Source organism: Eschrichtius robustus, chromosome 11 (genome assembly GCF_028021215.1).
Source record: "Eschrichtius robustus isolate mEscRob2 chromosome 11, mEscRob2.pri, whole genome shotgun sequence".
NCBI classification, from domain to species: Eukaryota; Metazoa; Chordata; class Mammalia; order Artiodactyla; family Eschrichtiidae; genus Eschrichtius; species Eschrichtius robustus.
Genome location: NC_090834.1, coordinates 78,796,523 through 78,810,588, shown reverse-complemented (window position 1 = coordinate 78,810,588; position 14,066 = coordinate 78,796,523). Strand labels below are relative to the sequence as shown.

Sequence of the window (14,066 nt, the reverse complement as noted above, 5' to 3'; positions counted from 1 at the left end):
CCAAAACACACCACCGGACACGGTCCTGCCCACCAGAAAGACAAGAACCAGCCTCATCCACCAGAACACAGGCACTAGTACCTTCCACCAGGAAGCCTACACAACCCACTGAACAAATCTTACCCACTGGGGGCACACACCAAAAGCAATGGGAACTACGAACCTGCAGCCTGCGAAAAGGAGATCCAAAACACAGTAAGTTAAGCAAAATGAGAAGACAGAGAAATATGCAGCAGATGAAGGAGCAAGGTAAAAACCCACCAGACCAAACAAATGAAGAGGAAATAGGCAGTCTACCTGAAAAAGAATTCAGAGTAATGATAGTAAAGATGATCCAAAATCTTGGAAATAGAATGGAGAAAATACAATAAATCTTTAACAAAGACATAGAAGAACTAAAGAGCAAACAAACAGTGATGAACAACACAATAAATGAAACTAAAAATTCTCTAGAAGGAATCCATAGCAGAAAACTGAGGCAGAAGAACGGATAAGTGACCTGGAAGATAAAATAGTGGAAATAACTACCACAGAGCAGAATAAAGAAAAAAGAATGAAAAGAATTGAGAAGAGTATCAGAGACATCTGGGACAACATTAAGCACAACAACATTCGAATTATAGGGGCCCCAGAAGACGAAGAGAAAAAGAAAAGGACTGAGAAAATATTGGAAGAGATTATAGTTGAAAACTTCCCTAATATGGGAAAGGAAATTGTTAATCAACTCTGCGAAGCACAGAGAGTCCCATACAGGATAAATCCAAGGAGAAACATGCCAAGACACATATTAATCAAACTATTAAAAATTAAATACAAAGGAAAAGTATTAAAGCAGCAAGGGAAAAACAACAAATAACATATAAGGGAATCCCCATAAGATTAACAGCTGATCTTTCAGCAGAAACTCTGCAAGCCAGAAGGGAGTGGCAGGACATACTGAAAGTGATGAAAGGGAAAAACCTGCAACCAAGATTACTCTACCTAGCAGGGATCTCATTCGGATTTGTTGGAGAAATTAAAACCTTTAGACAAGCAAAAGGTAAGGAATTCAGCACCACCAAACCAGCTTTACAACAAATACTAAATGAACTTCTCTAGGCAGGAAACACAAGAGAAGGAAAAGACCTACAATAACAAACCCAAAACAATTAAGAAAATGGGAATAGGAACATACATATCAATAACTACCTTAAATGTAAATGGATTAAGTGCTCCAACCAAAAGACACAGACGGGCTGAATAGATACAAAAACAAGACCCATATATATGCTGTCTACAGGAGACCCACTTCAGACCTAGGGACACAAACAGATGGAAAGTGAGGGGATGAAAAAAAATATTCCATGCAAATGGAAATCAAAAGAAAGCTGGAGTAGCAATTCTCATATCAGACAAAATAGACTTTAAAATAAAGACTTACAAGAGACAAAGAAGGACACTACATAATGATGAAGGGATCAATCCAAGAAGATATAACAATTGTAAATATTTATGCACCCAACATAGGAGCACCTCAATACATAAGGCAAATGCTAACAGCCATAAAAGGAGAAATCGACAGTAACACAATCATAGTAGGGGACTTTCACACCCCACTTTCACCAATGGACAGATCATCCAAAATGAAAATAAATAAGGAAACACAAGGTTTAAATGACACATTAAACAAGATGGATGTAATTGATATTTATAGGACATTCGATCCAAAAACAAGAGAATACACTTTCTTCTCAAGTGCTCATGGAACATTCTCCAGGATAGATCATATCTTGGATCACAAATCAAGCCTCAGTAAATTTAAGAAAATTGAAATCGTATCAAGTATCTTTTCCAACCACAACACTATGAGTTAGATATTAATTACAGGGAATAAAACTGTAAAAAATACAAACACCTGGAGGCTAAACAATAACCTACTAAATAACCAAGAGATCACTGAAGAAATCAAAGAGGTTAATCTTTTGTCAGTTGCTTCATTTGCAAATATTTTCTCCCATTCTGAAGGTTGTCTTTTCATCTTGTCTGTGGTCTCCTTTGCTGTTGAAAAGCTTTTAAGTTTCATTAGGTCCCATTTGTTTATTTTTGTTTTTATTTCCATTTCTCTAGGAGATGGGTCAAAAGGATCTTGCTGTGATTTATGTCATAGAGTGCGCTGCCTATGTTTTCCTCTAAGAGTTTGATAGTGTCTGGCCTTACATTTAGGTCTTTAATCCATTTTGAATTTATTTTTGTGTATGGTGTTAGGGAGCGTTCTAATTTCATTCTTTTACATGTAGCTGTCCAGTTTTCCCAGCACCACTTATTGAAGAGGCTGTCTTTTCTCCACTGTATATTCTTGCCTCCTTGATCAAATATAAGGTGACCATATGTGTTTGGGTTTATCTCTGGGCTTTCTATCCTGTTCCATTGATCTATATTTCTGTTTTTGTGCCAGTACCATACTGTCTTGATTACTGTAGCTTTGTAATATAGTCTGAAGTCAGGGAGCCTGATTGCTCCAGCTCCATTTTTTTTTCTCAAGATTGCTTTGGCTATTCGGGGTCTTTCGGGTTTCATACAAATTGTGAAATTTTTTGTTCTAGTTCTGTGAAAAATGCCAGTGGTAGTTTGACAAGGATTGCATTGAATCTGTAGATTGCTTTGGGTAGTATAGTCATTTTCACAATGTTGATTCTTCCAATCCAGGAACATGGTATATCTCTCCATCTATTTGTATCATCTTTAATTTCTTTCATCAGTGTCTTATAATTTTCTGCATACAGATCTTTTGTCTCCTTAGGTAGGTTTATTCCTAGATATTTTATTCTTTTTGTTGCAATGGTAAATGGGAGTGTTTTCTTAATTTCACTTTCAGCTCATGCAGCTCAATATCAAAAAAATAAAGAACCCAATCCAAAAATGGGCAGAAAATAGACATTTCTCCAAAGAAGATATACAGATTGCCAACTGACACATGAAAGAATGCTCAACATCATTAATCATTAGAGAAATGCAAATCAAAACTACAATGAGATATCATCTTACACTGGTCAGAATGGCCATCATCAAAAAATCAACAAACAATAAATGCTGGAGAGGGTGTGGAGAAAAGGGAACACTCTAGCACTGTTGGTGTGAATGTAAATTGATACAGCCACTATGGAGAACAGTATGGAGGTTCCTTAAAAAACTAAAAATAGAACTACCATACGACCCAGCAATCCCATTACTGGGCACATACCCTGAGAAAACCATAATTCAAAAAGATTCATGTACCAAAATGTTCATTGCAGCTCTATTTACAATAGCCAGGACATGGAAGCAACCTAAGTGCCCATCGACAGATAAATGGATAAAGAAGATGTGGCACATATATACAATGGAATATTACTCAGCCATAAAAAGAAACGAAATTGAGTTATTTGTAGTGAGGTGGATGGACCTAGAGTCTGTCATAGAGAGTGAAGTAAGTCAGAAAAAGAAAAACAAATGCCGTAAGCTAACACATATATATGGAATCTAAAAAAAAAAAAATGGTCATGAAGAACCTAGGGGCAAGACAGGAATAAAGACACAGACCTACTAGAGAATGGACTTGAGGATACAGGGAGGGGGAAGGGTAAGCTGGGACAAAGTGAGAGAGTGGCATGGACATATACACACTACCAAACGTTGAATAGATAGCTCGTGGGAAGTAGCCGCATAGCACAGGGAGATGAGCTCAGTGCTTTGTGACCACCTAGAGGGGTGGAATTCGGAGGGTGGGCGAGAGGGAGACGCAAGAGGGAAGAGATATGGGGACATATGTATATGTATAACTGGTTCACTTTGTTATAAAGCAGAAACTAACACACCATTGTAAAGCAATTACACTCCAATAAAGATGTTTTAAAAAATAAATAAATAAAAAAAATAAACTTGGGGTATTGACACATTCTTATAAAAACACAAACTTCTGCGACTAAACCAGGAAGAAATAGAAAATATAAGCAGACCTCTCACAAGCACTGAAATTGAGACTGTGATTAAAAATCTTCCAACAAACAAAAGCCGAGGACCACATGTCTTCACAGGCGAATTCTATCAAACATTTTGCCAAGAGCTAACACCTATCCTCCTCAGACTCTTCCAAAATACAGCAGAGGGAGGAACACTCCCAAACTCATTCCACGAGGCCACCATCACCCTGAAACCAAAAACAGACAAAGATGTCACAAAAAAAGAACACTATAGGCCAATATCACAGATGAACATAGATGCAAAAATACTCAACAAAATACTATCAAACAGAATCCAACAGCAGATTAAACAGATCATACACCATTATCTTGTGGGGTTTATCCCAGGAATCCAAGGATTCTTCAATATATGCAAATCAATCAGTGTGACACACCATATTAACAAATTGAAGGAGAAAAACCATATGGTCATCTCAATATATGCAGAAAAACTTTTGACAAAATTCAACACCCATTTATGATAAAAACTCTCCAGAAAGTAGGCATAGAGGGAGCGTACCTCAACATAATAAAGGCCATATATTACAAACCCACAGCCAGCATCGTTCTTAACGGTGAAAAACTGAAACCATTTCCTCTAAGATCAGGAACAAGACAAGGTTGCCCAGTCTCACCACTATTATTCAACATAGCTTTGGAATTTTTAGCCACATCAATCAGAGAAGAAAAAGAAATAAATCCAAGTCAAAAAAGAAGAAGTTAAACCGTCACTGTTTGGAGATGACATGATACTATACATAGAGAATCCTAAAGATGCTACTAGAAAACTAGCAGACTTAATCAATGAATTTGGTAAAGTAGCTGGATACAAAATTAATGCACTGAAATCTCTTGCATTTCTATACACGAACAGTGAAAATCAGAAAGAGAAATTAAAGAAACATTCCCATTCACCATTGCAACAAAAAGAATAAAATACCTAGGAATAAACCTACCTAAGGAGGTAAAAGACCTGTACTCAGAAAACTATAAGACACTGATGAAAGAAATCAAAGATGACACAGATGGAGAGATAAACCATGTCTTGGATTGGAATAATCAATATTGTGAAAATGACTATAGTACGCAAAGCAGTCTACAGATTCAGTGCAATCCCTATCAAATTACCAGTGGCAATTTTTACAGAGCTAGAACAAAAAATCTTAAAATTTGTATGAAGACATAAAAGACCCCGAATAGCCAAAGCAGTCTTGAGGAAAAAAAACGGAGCTGGAGGAATCAGACTCCCTGACTTCAGACTATACTACAAACCTACAGTAATCAAGACAATATGGTACTGGCACAAAAAGCAGAAATATAGATCAATGGAACAGGATAGAAAGCCCAGAGATAAACCCATGCACCTATGGTCAACTAATCTATGACAAAGGAGGTAAGGATATCCAGTGGAGAAAAGACAGTCACTTCAATAAGTGGTGCTGTGAAAACTGGACGCTATATGTAGAAGAATGAAATTAAAACACTCCCTAACACCACACACAAAAATAAACTCAAAATGGATTAGAGACCTAAATGTAAGACCGGACACTGTAAAACTCTTAGAGGAAAACATAGGAAGAACACTCTTTGACATAAATCACAGTAAGATATTTTTTGATCCACCTCCTAAATTAGTGGAAATAAAAACAAAAATAAACAAATGGGACCTAATGAAACTTAAAAGCTTCTGCAGAGCAAAGGAAACTACAAACAAGATGAAAAGACAACTCTCAGAATGGGAGAAAATATTTGCAAATGAATCAACGGACAAAGGATTAATCTCCAAAATATACAAACATCTCATGCAGTTCAGTATTAAAAACAAACAACCCAATCAAAAAATGGGCAGAAGACCTGAATAGACATTTCTCCAAAGAAGACATACAGATGGCCAAGAAGCACATGAAAAACTGCTCAACATCACTAATTATTAGAGAAATGCAAATCAAAACTACAATGAGGTATCACTTCACACCAGTTGGAATGGGCATCATCAGAAAATGTGCAAACAACAAATGCTGGAGAGGGTGTGGAGAAAAGGGAACCCTCTTGCCCTGTTGGTGGGAATGTAAATTGATGCAGCCACTATGGAGAACAGTATGGAGGTTCCTTAAAAATACTAAAAATAGAATTACCATATGACCCAGCAATCTCACTACTGGGCATATACCCAGAGAAAACCATAATTCCAAAAGACACATGCACCCCAATGTTCATTGTAGCGCTATTGACAATAGCCAGGTCATGGAAGCAACCTAAATGCCCATCGACAGACGAATGGATAAAGAAGATGTGGTGCATATATACAATGGAATATTACTCAGCCATAAAAAGGAACGAAATTGGGTCATTTGTAGAGACATGGATAGATCTAGAGACTGTCATAAAGAGTGAAGTAAGTCAGAAAGAGAAAAACAAATACCATATATTAACACATATATGTGGAACGTAGAAAAATGGTACAAATGATGAACCGATGAACTGGTGAACTGGTCTGCAGGGCAGAAATAGAGACCCAGATGTGGAGAACAAACGTATGGACCCCAAGGGGGAAAGTGGGGCGGGCGGGGGGGGATGAACTGGGAGACTGGGATTTACATATATACACTAATATGTATAAAATAGATAACTAATAAGAACCTGCTGTATAAAAAAAATAAAATTCAAAAATTCAAAAAGAAAAAAAAGGGAAGTATTTTTGATGTATTTGTGGGAGGAAGGTGATCTCCACGTCTTACTCCTCTGCCATCTTGAAGGTCCCCCTGAAAGACATTTGCCTTTTTTTCATCCAGCATTGCCTCCAACTGTTAATTAAGACTGCTTGAGTAACTTCAAAGACTGATTTGCATTGCTTCTCTTGGTGAGTTGTTCGTTTCCTTCTCCCGGTTCTCTGTTTCTTGTCACCACCGCCTTCTGGGTTTCTCTTAGCACCGTTTGGACTATCTATGGGATAATGTCAGAGGTGCTTTGCCCCTTGGGTGGGAGTATAGTTGTGGTAGGAGTTGGGGGTGAGGTTGAGGAACCGTTTCCCTTTGCACTAAGACTTTTCTTTCACAGTCTTTGTTAGTCTCTTCCCAGCCGCCTAACTGACTTAAAGGGGAAATGGATCATGGTCAAATTAGCCCTAAAGCCTTCTAATGCGTTTTCTAGAGCTTTTCTTCAGGTTGTTTTTTTAGGGCCGTATATTATGCAGTGAATCTGAATAGGACATACTTTGTGCTGCTTCCGTATAAATCTTATGTAAAGAATAGCTCATTAGATGGTTAGTAATGACCTGTCTCAGGGGAAGAATAAGAAAAAATAAACAAAGAACCCATGAAGAAAAAGTTACTGCTCACAAAGTCTGTCTGGATGGAATGGAAATTAGGAGGAAAAATCTAAGATAGGCTTACTTTCTAGAAAACATGTTTTCAAAGACATTGCCAGCTTTGCAGCATGCCCAACTTAATTACTGGATTTGCATTCCAGAGTACATTTACTACTGTGGTACATTTGAAAATCATATACAGTAAAATCTCAAGCAGGATATATAACTCTGCACTGCATTTCAGAGAGGGGGAGTGAGCATCAAACCGTAAGACACAAGCATGTATCAGGAATTGAATTTTTAAAAGCAATGAACAAAGTATGCATTAGGGTCAGTCCTCATTCATACCTTCTGCAGATATTAAGACTCGGTGCATGTGAAACAATCAGTAAACAGTTAGTGAGAGCCCACTGTATGCTACTCACCACGCTAAGCACCAAACATATCTGATAAATAAAACACCGTCACTTCCACAAGCAGTTCATTCTGGTAGGGGAAACAGCCAGCAATCAAGATTTGGTGTGGGAAGAACAGAAATGAAGAGTATGTGCTGAGTGCTTGTGGGAGCCAAGAGGAGGAGAGAGGAACTCTAGGGTTCTGTAAGAGCATCTCAGCTCTCTTCCTACATAGGTAAGAAACAGAGCTCCTACATTTTGGGGAGATTTTTATAATAGTTTTGTGCACTGTTTAGTTGTTTAAAAAGCCCATTTGTAACCCCGAGTCAGGGAAAATCTTATATCCCAAATGGAGAGCTTTTATCTTAGCCTTTGCAGCCTTGGGCACAAGATATTTTAAGTAATGGGGAAGATCCTTCCAGGGAACATTTCTCTGAAATATATTTCTGTCCCATTTTTAAAACCAGAGATGCTTATAAAAGCAGTCTCTCCATAGCAGACAAAATAATGAGTCCCCATAAATTTCTCACAGGGCAATAGCCCTTTTTTGGCAGTTCTTAAGTTTATAAATTTCTGCTAATAGGAACTTTGCTTACAAGCAAAGTTGTATTGTAGTCAAGAAAATGCCCACAGGCCTAGATGGCTGAACTTCGAACTACAGTTTCAGAGACTGAGTGCTCTCCAGAACCAAATCAGGCTTGATATTCAGTCTCACCAGCCAAAACTGGAACGTGAAGAGAAAGACAGCACAAAAGCAGAAGTGAAAAGAAAAGATGCTATAGATTGAGACCCAAATACTAGCCACATCAATTTCACAATTCCTGGCTATACCCTATAATAATTAGATTGATAGAACCACACCACTCTAAAATAATTTTTAACAAAATACACATTATTTTATTAACTACCTGAGCTCAGATGTAAACAACATCTTTTTAGTTAGAACCTTTGTTCAAAGTGGACTAAATACACCATTCTTTTAACAATTTTGAGGTGACAAGTAAGAAAAATCATGATTCCCATTTTACAGATTAAGAAATCGGATTTCTGAGAAATTAAGTTACCAGTCCAATATTTAAAATCTAAGAAATCTTATTCCCTTTTAGACAGGAGGGAGCAGACTTGGAGAGACTAAGACACTTGCCCAAGTGTAGTATTAATCCTAATAAATGGAAGAGGCAGTGCCTTACTTCAGATCCTCCAACACACTGACCAGTGCTCTTTTCTCTATTCTTCAAGCTCAAGAGTGATGATGTAGGTTAGGATTTTGTTGTTTAACTTTGGCTAAATTGCATAGTTTCTTTTACCCAAACCCCAGTCAAAGTTATAGGGAGTCTTGATTTCAAAGTATCATCCATACACGCTAGTACAGTACTCTCCTGGGGCTTGATTTGCCCAATTTCTGTCTTCAGTGAATATTCATGATTGCTTGTGAAAAGTTAGTAATCTGGAAGTTAAGAGCTGATAAAGGAATTGCTGACACATTAAGTCCTTAACTCGAGCAGCCCTGGGAGCCAAGTAAGGCAGACTACCCCACAAACAGGCTGTAGATGTCAGGTTAGCTGCATTTTACAGAGATGTAAAGTCAGCAAGAGGCTGTTTTGGCACTGTCTTAATTTACTTTTTACAAAGTAATTATGATAATATTAATCTTTTAGCATTAGGAATCTTTTTGACAGTTTTATCTACCCTCTAGGAAAGGTCTCAGAAAATTCCCTTTTGTATATTTCTGGGGAATACATATGGAGTACTTTTGTGGTAGTTAAACACTTGCAATTAAGAATAAGGAAAAATAAAAGAGGTTTAATAATCTGAGAATAACATTCTCTTTTCTCTCTCTTCCTCTCTTCCCACAATGGCAGTACCTCCACCCATCAAAGCAGTGATGTGCTGTTTTCATGGTAGTAACTTAAGACCCCCTGACAAATAGAGAAATATAGACCCAAAAAATGAAGAATCCTGGGGGTGGAAGGCATTTAGTTATTGGAAATGTATTATGGAATCTTTTTGCGTTCATGTTTGTTTATAATTCTGCTGTGCTTATAGCACACTGCTGTATATTAATGATTGAAACTTGTTATCTGGTAACTGCTGAGGATGTAATAGGGAATGGGAAGAAGATTTTCTGAGCATACTTTAAGGTCATGAGGCTTGATATTTAAAACAATGAAGCAGATCATGCAGGCAGGCAAGCAGGAACATTTAGTAATTCATCTGCCTTTTCCCTCTGGGTCTTTAACAGCTAAAGGTAGAATAGCTTGAATGCCCTGACATTGACATATAGACTTTCTTAAGTTCCATTTATTAAGGTGGTTTAATTTTTTGGACTATCTTTTCTTATTCTCTTTTTCCTTCTGGTATGAATTAAATATGTTGTATATTTTAAAAGATGAGATGCCAGTCAGGTTTTCAGAAATCTAAGGTGGTTAGAAATTATTCACAAGTGCTGTTTCTGTTTTCCATGGATATTGTAAATAATATAAGATTCCAGGAAAGTTAGATTCAAGAATGACCCTGTAGCTATACAGTGAGGATATGGGGTTTTGAGGTGATAAATATTGAACTCCTAGAAAAGTTTGAGGTGTCACATTTCTCTCTCCCAGATAGTTGTCTGACTTCATAAAATTAATAAAATGTCCCAAGTGACTATGATCTGACTATATTTGAATGTCCTGGATACCCCAGAAGCTACAAACTGCTAAAGGAAGAGATGCAGACCATAACAGAGATTAGTCCAGTTTTCATGGAAGCTACCATTTACTGTGTGTCTATCATTTGCCAGTGGACTTGTTGAGAACTTTATTAATTACCTCTAATCTTCAAAACTGTCCTGAAGAATACGTTATGTTTTTAACTTTCCAAATGATAAAACTGAAACTCAGGGTGATTATATTATATATCCAAGGTATGTTATATACCCAAAGTAATGAGTAAGTAAATGCTGAAGCCAAAAATTGATCCCAGGTCTATCTGATTCCAAAAGTAAGTGCATCATAGTGTAATGCTTTTGTGTGATTATGTTACTGACCCTTTTGAGTCTGGCCTCAACAAGGGTCCTACTGCCCACTGTATTTCAAGCCAATAGAAAGAATGAGACTGAGTTTGGTTAAGAAGCAAAGGAAAAGTTTTATTCTGTGATCAAAGAATGGAGAGGTGCAAGCTCACGCTCTAGAGCACATTCTTTCTGGACAGGCCATGGGTGGGGATGCTTTTTAGGGTGAGGGTGGAGTTCACGTCTGGCAGGCGCAGCTGTGCTGCTCAGATCGCAAAGCCCAGCTCAGAGCTTCTGGGCATGGCCCACCAAGCTGACACGTTGAGAGCAACCGTTTTGCACTAGGAATTCTGGTGTGAAGCGCTGGGTGCAAGGCCTCTGTAAGCAGTACCGTGTGAGCAAGTGAAACTAGACAAAGCACAAAGCAAAAGAAAAAAAAGGTTAGACTTTATTTTATTACCCATATTTTTGTTTTTATTTCCCAGCAATTGTTAATGGGCTTTGCCGGTGACAATTTGGGCTGTTTGTTTGATTGTTTGTTTGTTTGTTTTGTTTTGTATTTTAATAGCAAGTTTCATTTTGTGTGATTAGTCCAAGGAGGAAGGCTGAAGACCAATTTATAAAATCTGTCATCTATCTATATCTATCTATCATCTATCTATCTATCTATCCATCTATCTATCTATCTATCATCTATCCATCTTAAAGCAAAATGAGAGGTCAATTAAAGGCTTCTTCAATAAAATTACTTTATTTGGGTTATAAGCTAGTCTTTAATGGCCATGAAGAAAGAGTGACATCACCAGTCATCCATGAGTGACTCACTCCTAAATACCTTAAGGACTATCATTCCTTGAGTGGAGATGTCTGGTGATTGTTATAGAATGAGATCTGTCCTAGGCTTTTGCCACATGAGCCAGCCTGCCAGGCTACTCTTGAAAACAAAGAGAATCTCATTTATGCCTGGGAGCCAGAATCTCATCCAGAATAAATCAGCCTCACAGTCTCATTCGTCAGCCTGATGGTTTTAATAGTTAAATCAGAAGTTTAATTTGCCATGCTTGAATCACAATCCAATTCCAGAAAAGCATATGCATCAAGTGATCAATGGGGAACAGCTATAGAAAGTTAATTGTAACTAATCCTTGAATCCTGGTGTAAATCAGAACAATAGGAAATTTTCAACTTCGTTTATTTCTCTCATTATTTGATATCTTAGATAGCTATGGAAAATAACAAAGTTTATCAAGTTAGTTATTACTTTATTTTTACTTATTATAGTCCACATACACATAAACACACATATATTCTTATTCATTGTTTTAGTTTGCTGCTGATTGAATTACCAAAGGCCATTGAGTTTTGAATTTTTCTGTTTAATCTCCAGAGTAATGCTATGATGTTATCTCCATTTTACAATGAGGAAACTGACACTCAATTCTGATAAATAAATAGCTCTCAATAGGTCACAGAACTAGTCAGTGCCAGTGCCAAGACTCAAACCCAGGTGGGTCTGTCTTTGAAGCCCATATTTTTTTTAAAACCCACATTGACTCCCATGCAAATTGCAAATAATGAAGAGTGAGCAATCTATTAAGAGACTGTCATGGTAAAATGATATGAGGGAACCTTGTCACATTAGCAACAACTAAAGAAATTGTTTATATTCAACCTAGCTAAGAGAAAGCTCAGGGAAACATAAAGGTTGCCTTTGACTTTACAAAAGGTAATCACAAGGAAGAGAGACAGGACTTGTTCTCTGTGATGTCAGTAGGGAAGACTCAGAAAGCAGTACATTGTGTTTGATAGGAGTGTGGGCTTCCAAGTATGAGCGACCTAAGGTTAGCCTCCGCTTAATTACTCACTACTTAACAAAAGTAAGATAACTTTTCTCATTTCATTATTTATAAAATGTGTATCATAACAGTATTACTGTTTGGTGGAACTATTCAAAACATAGTTTAGCACTATATAACAAAGACTACCAAACATCTGGGGACATCCAAGAGTGGTGTGGAGTTACTCACGTGTGTTGACCTCCTCATCTCAGATTAGGTGACTGACAGAAGACTAAAGAGGGTTTCAGACATCAAACAGAAGAGACTGTTGATTAGATTAGATCAGCAGTTCCCAGAAATTTTGATTTCGCCAAGTGGTGAAAGTTTAAAGAATGTAATGTCCATTTTACCAAGTAAATAAAACAATAATAAACAAAACAAAAACAAAGGTTACTTTTATCTATAATTATCATTTAATAAAAGAAAAAATCCACATTGAGTTTGAAGTATATAACCTTAGAAAAAAGGCATTCCCTTAAATTGAATAAATATAGTTTTATTAAAAATTTACTACAATATTCTTAGTCTTCTAATTTTGCCTCAGACCAATGACAACCTTGTTATGCATGACTATCTATCTGTGGACCATCACTTAGAAAACATTGGAATAGATGGCTTTGAAAATTGTTTCAACATGGACATTTTGAAATACTAAACTATGTTGAAAGCCAGTCTATCTCCTTCCTTCTGATGGTGTCACTAGTCCAAATTGTTAGAGGCAAATAGACGTTCATGAGACTATCCCAGGGACGCTTTCTGTAGCTGTTTATATTATTATTAACCAGAAATGGTTAATAAATTCAGGTCATACCTAATTCACCAGGTTACTTTAAATCATCTTGATGAAGGTGAGACCGTGTTTAGCTCTGACCCTGAAGCAATTTGTCAGAACCTCCTGCTTTATTTTAACCTAAGGTCTGACGTTAAGATGATGGAGCAATGAACTAAACAAAGGATTCTAAGAAGGCTGAGGGCACATCTAAGTATTTAATGTTAGTTGACAAATTCACAAAAATGCATACCAGAGGTCATTCTCTTTACTTTCTATGTCCAAAGAAAATAATCTTTCCATGTCTGAAATCAGCAAATTCCATTAGTTTATAGAGCCATTTTATGCTTTGAAATCTTCTCGTGTGTGAATAAACAAAGAAATTTCAAATTTCTTATGCCATAAATATAAATAACATCTTGGAAGTAACTTCTAATTCAATTGGCTTATTTTCAAGTAAAGAAAATGAAACCCAGAGCTAAGTGACTTGATCAAGATCAAATCAAACAGCAAGACTGTGGTCTAGTTCAAACCAGGAGTTTAGACTTTCAACCCTCAGTCCAAAGATCTTTCTGTCAGATCATGCTGCCACTCAGATCTCCAAAGCTCATCTATAATGTTTTCAGAAAGGTATTGTTTCTGAGAATGTCTGAAATTTCAGAAAATAATCAACGTGGTTCAGAGAATACAGGTTAAAAGATTGATAACTTTGGTTTGAATTCTGGCTGTGCTAGTTGTGTAATGTTGAGCAAGTGACAATCTCTCAGAGCTTCATTTTGTCATCTATA

General features: G+C 36.9%; 1 long non-coding RNA gene across 1 annotated transcript in view; it reads left to right on the top strand.

Annotated features, from left to right (window-relative positions):
- Positions 1 to 6,841, top strand: part of LOC137771538 (uncharacterized) — a 175,226-nt gene extending 168,385 nt beyond the window's left edge. Inside the window, exon 5 of the long non-coding RNA XR_011075378.1 lies at positions 6,770 to 6,841. This is a non-coding gene — a long non-coding RNA (uncharacterized lncRNA). The remainder of the gene's footprint in view (positions 1 to 6,769) is intronic.
- Positions 6,842 to 14,066: the final 7,225 nt, after the last annotated feature.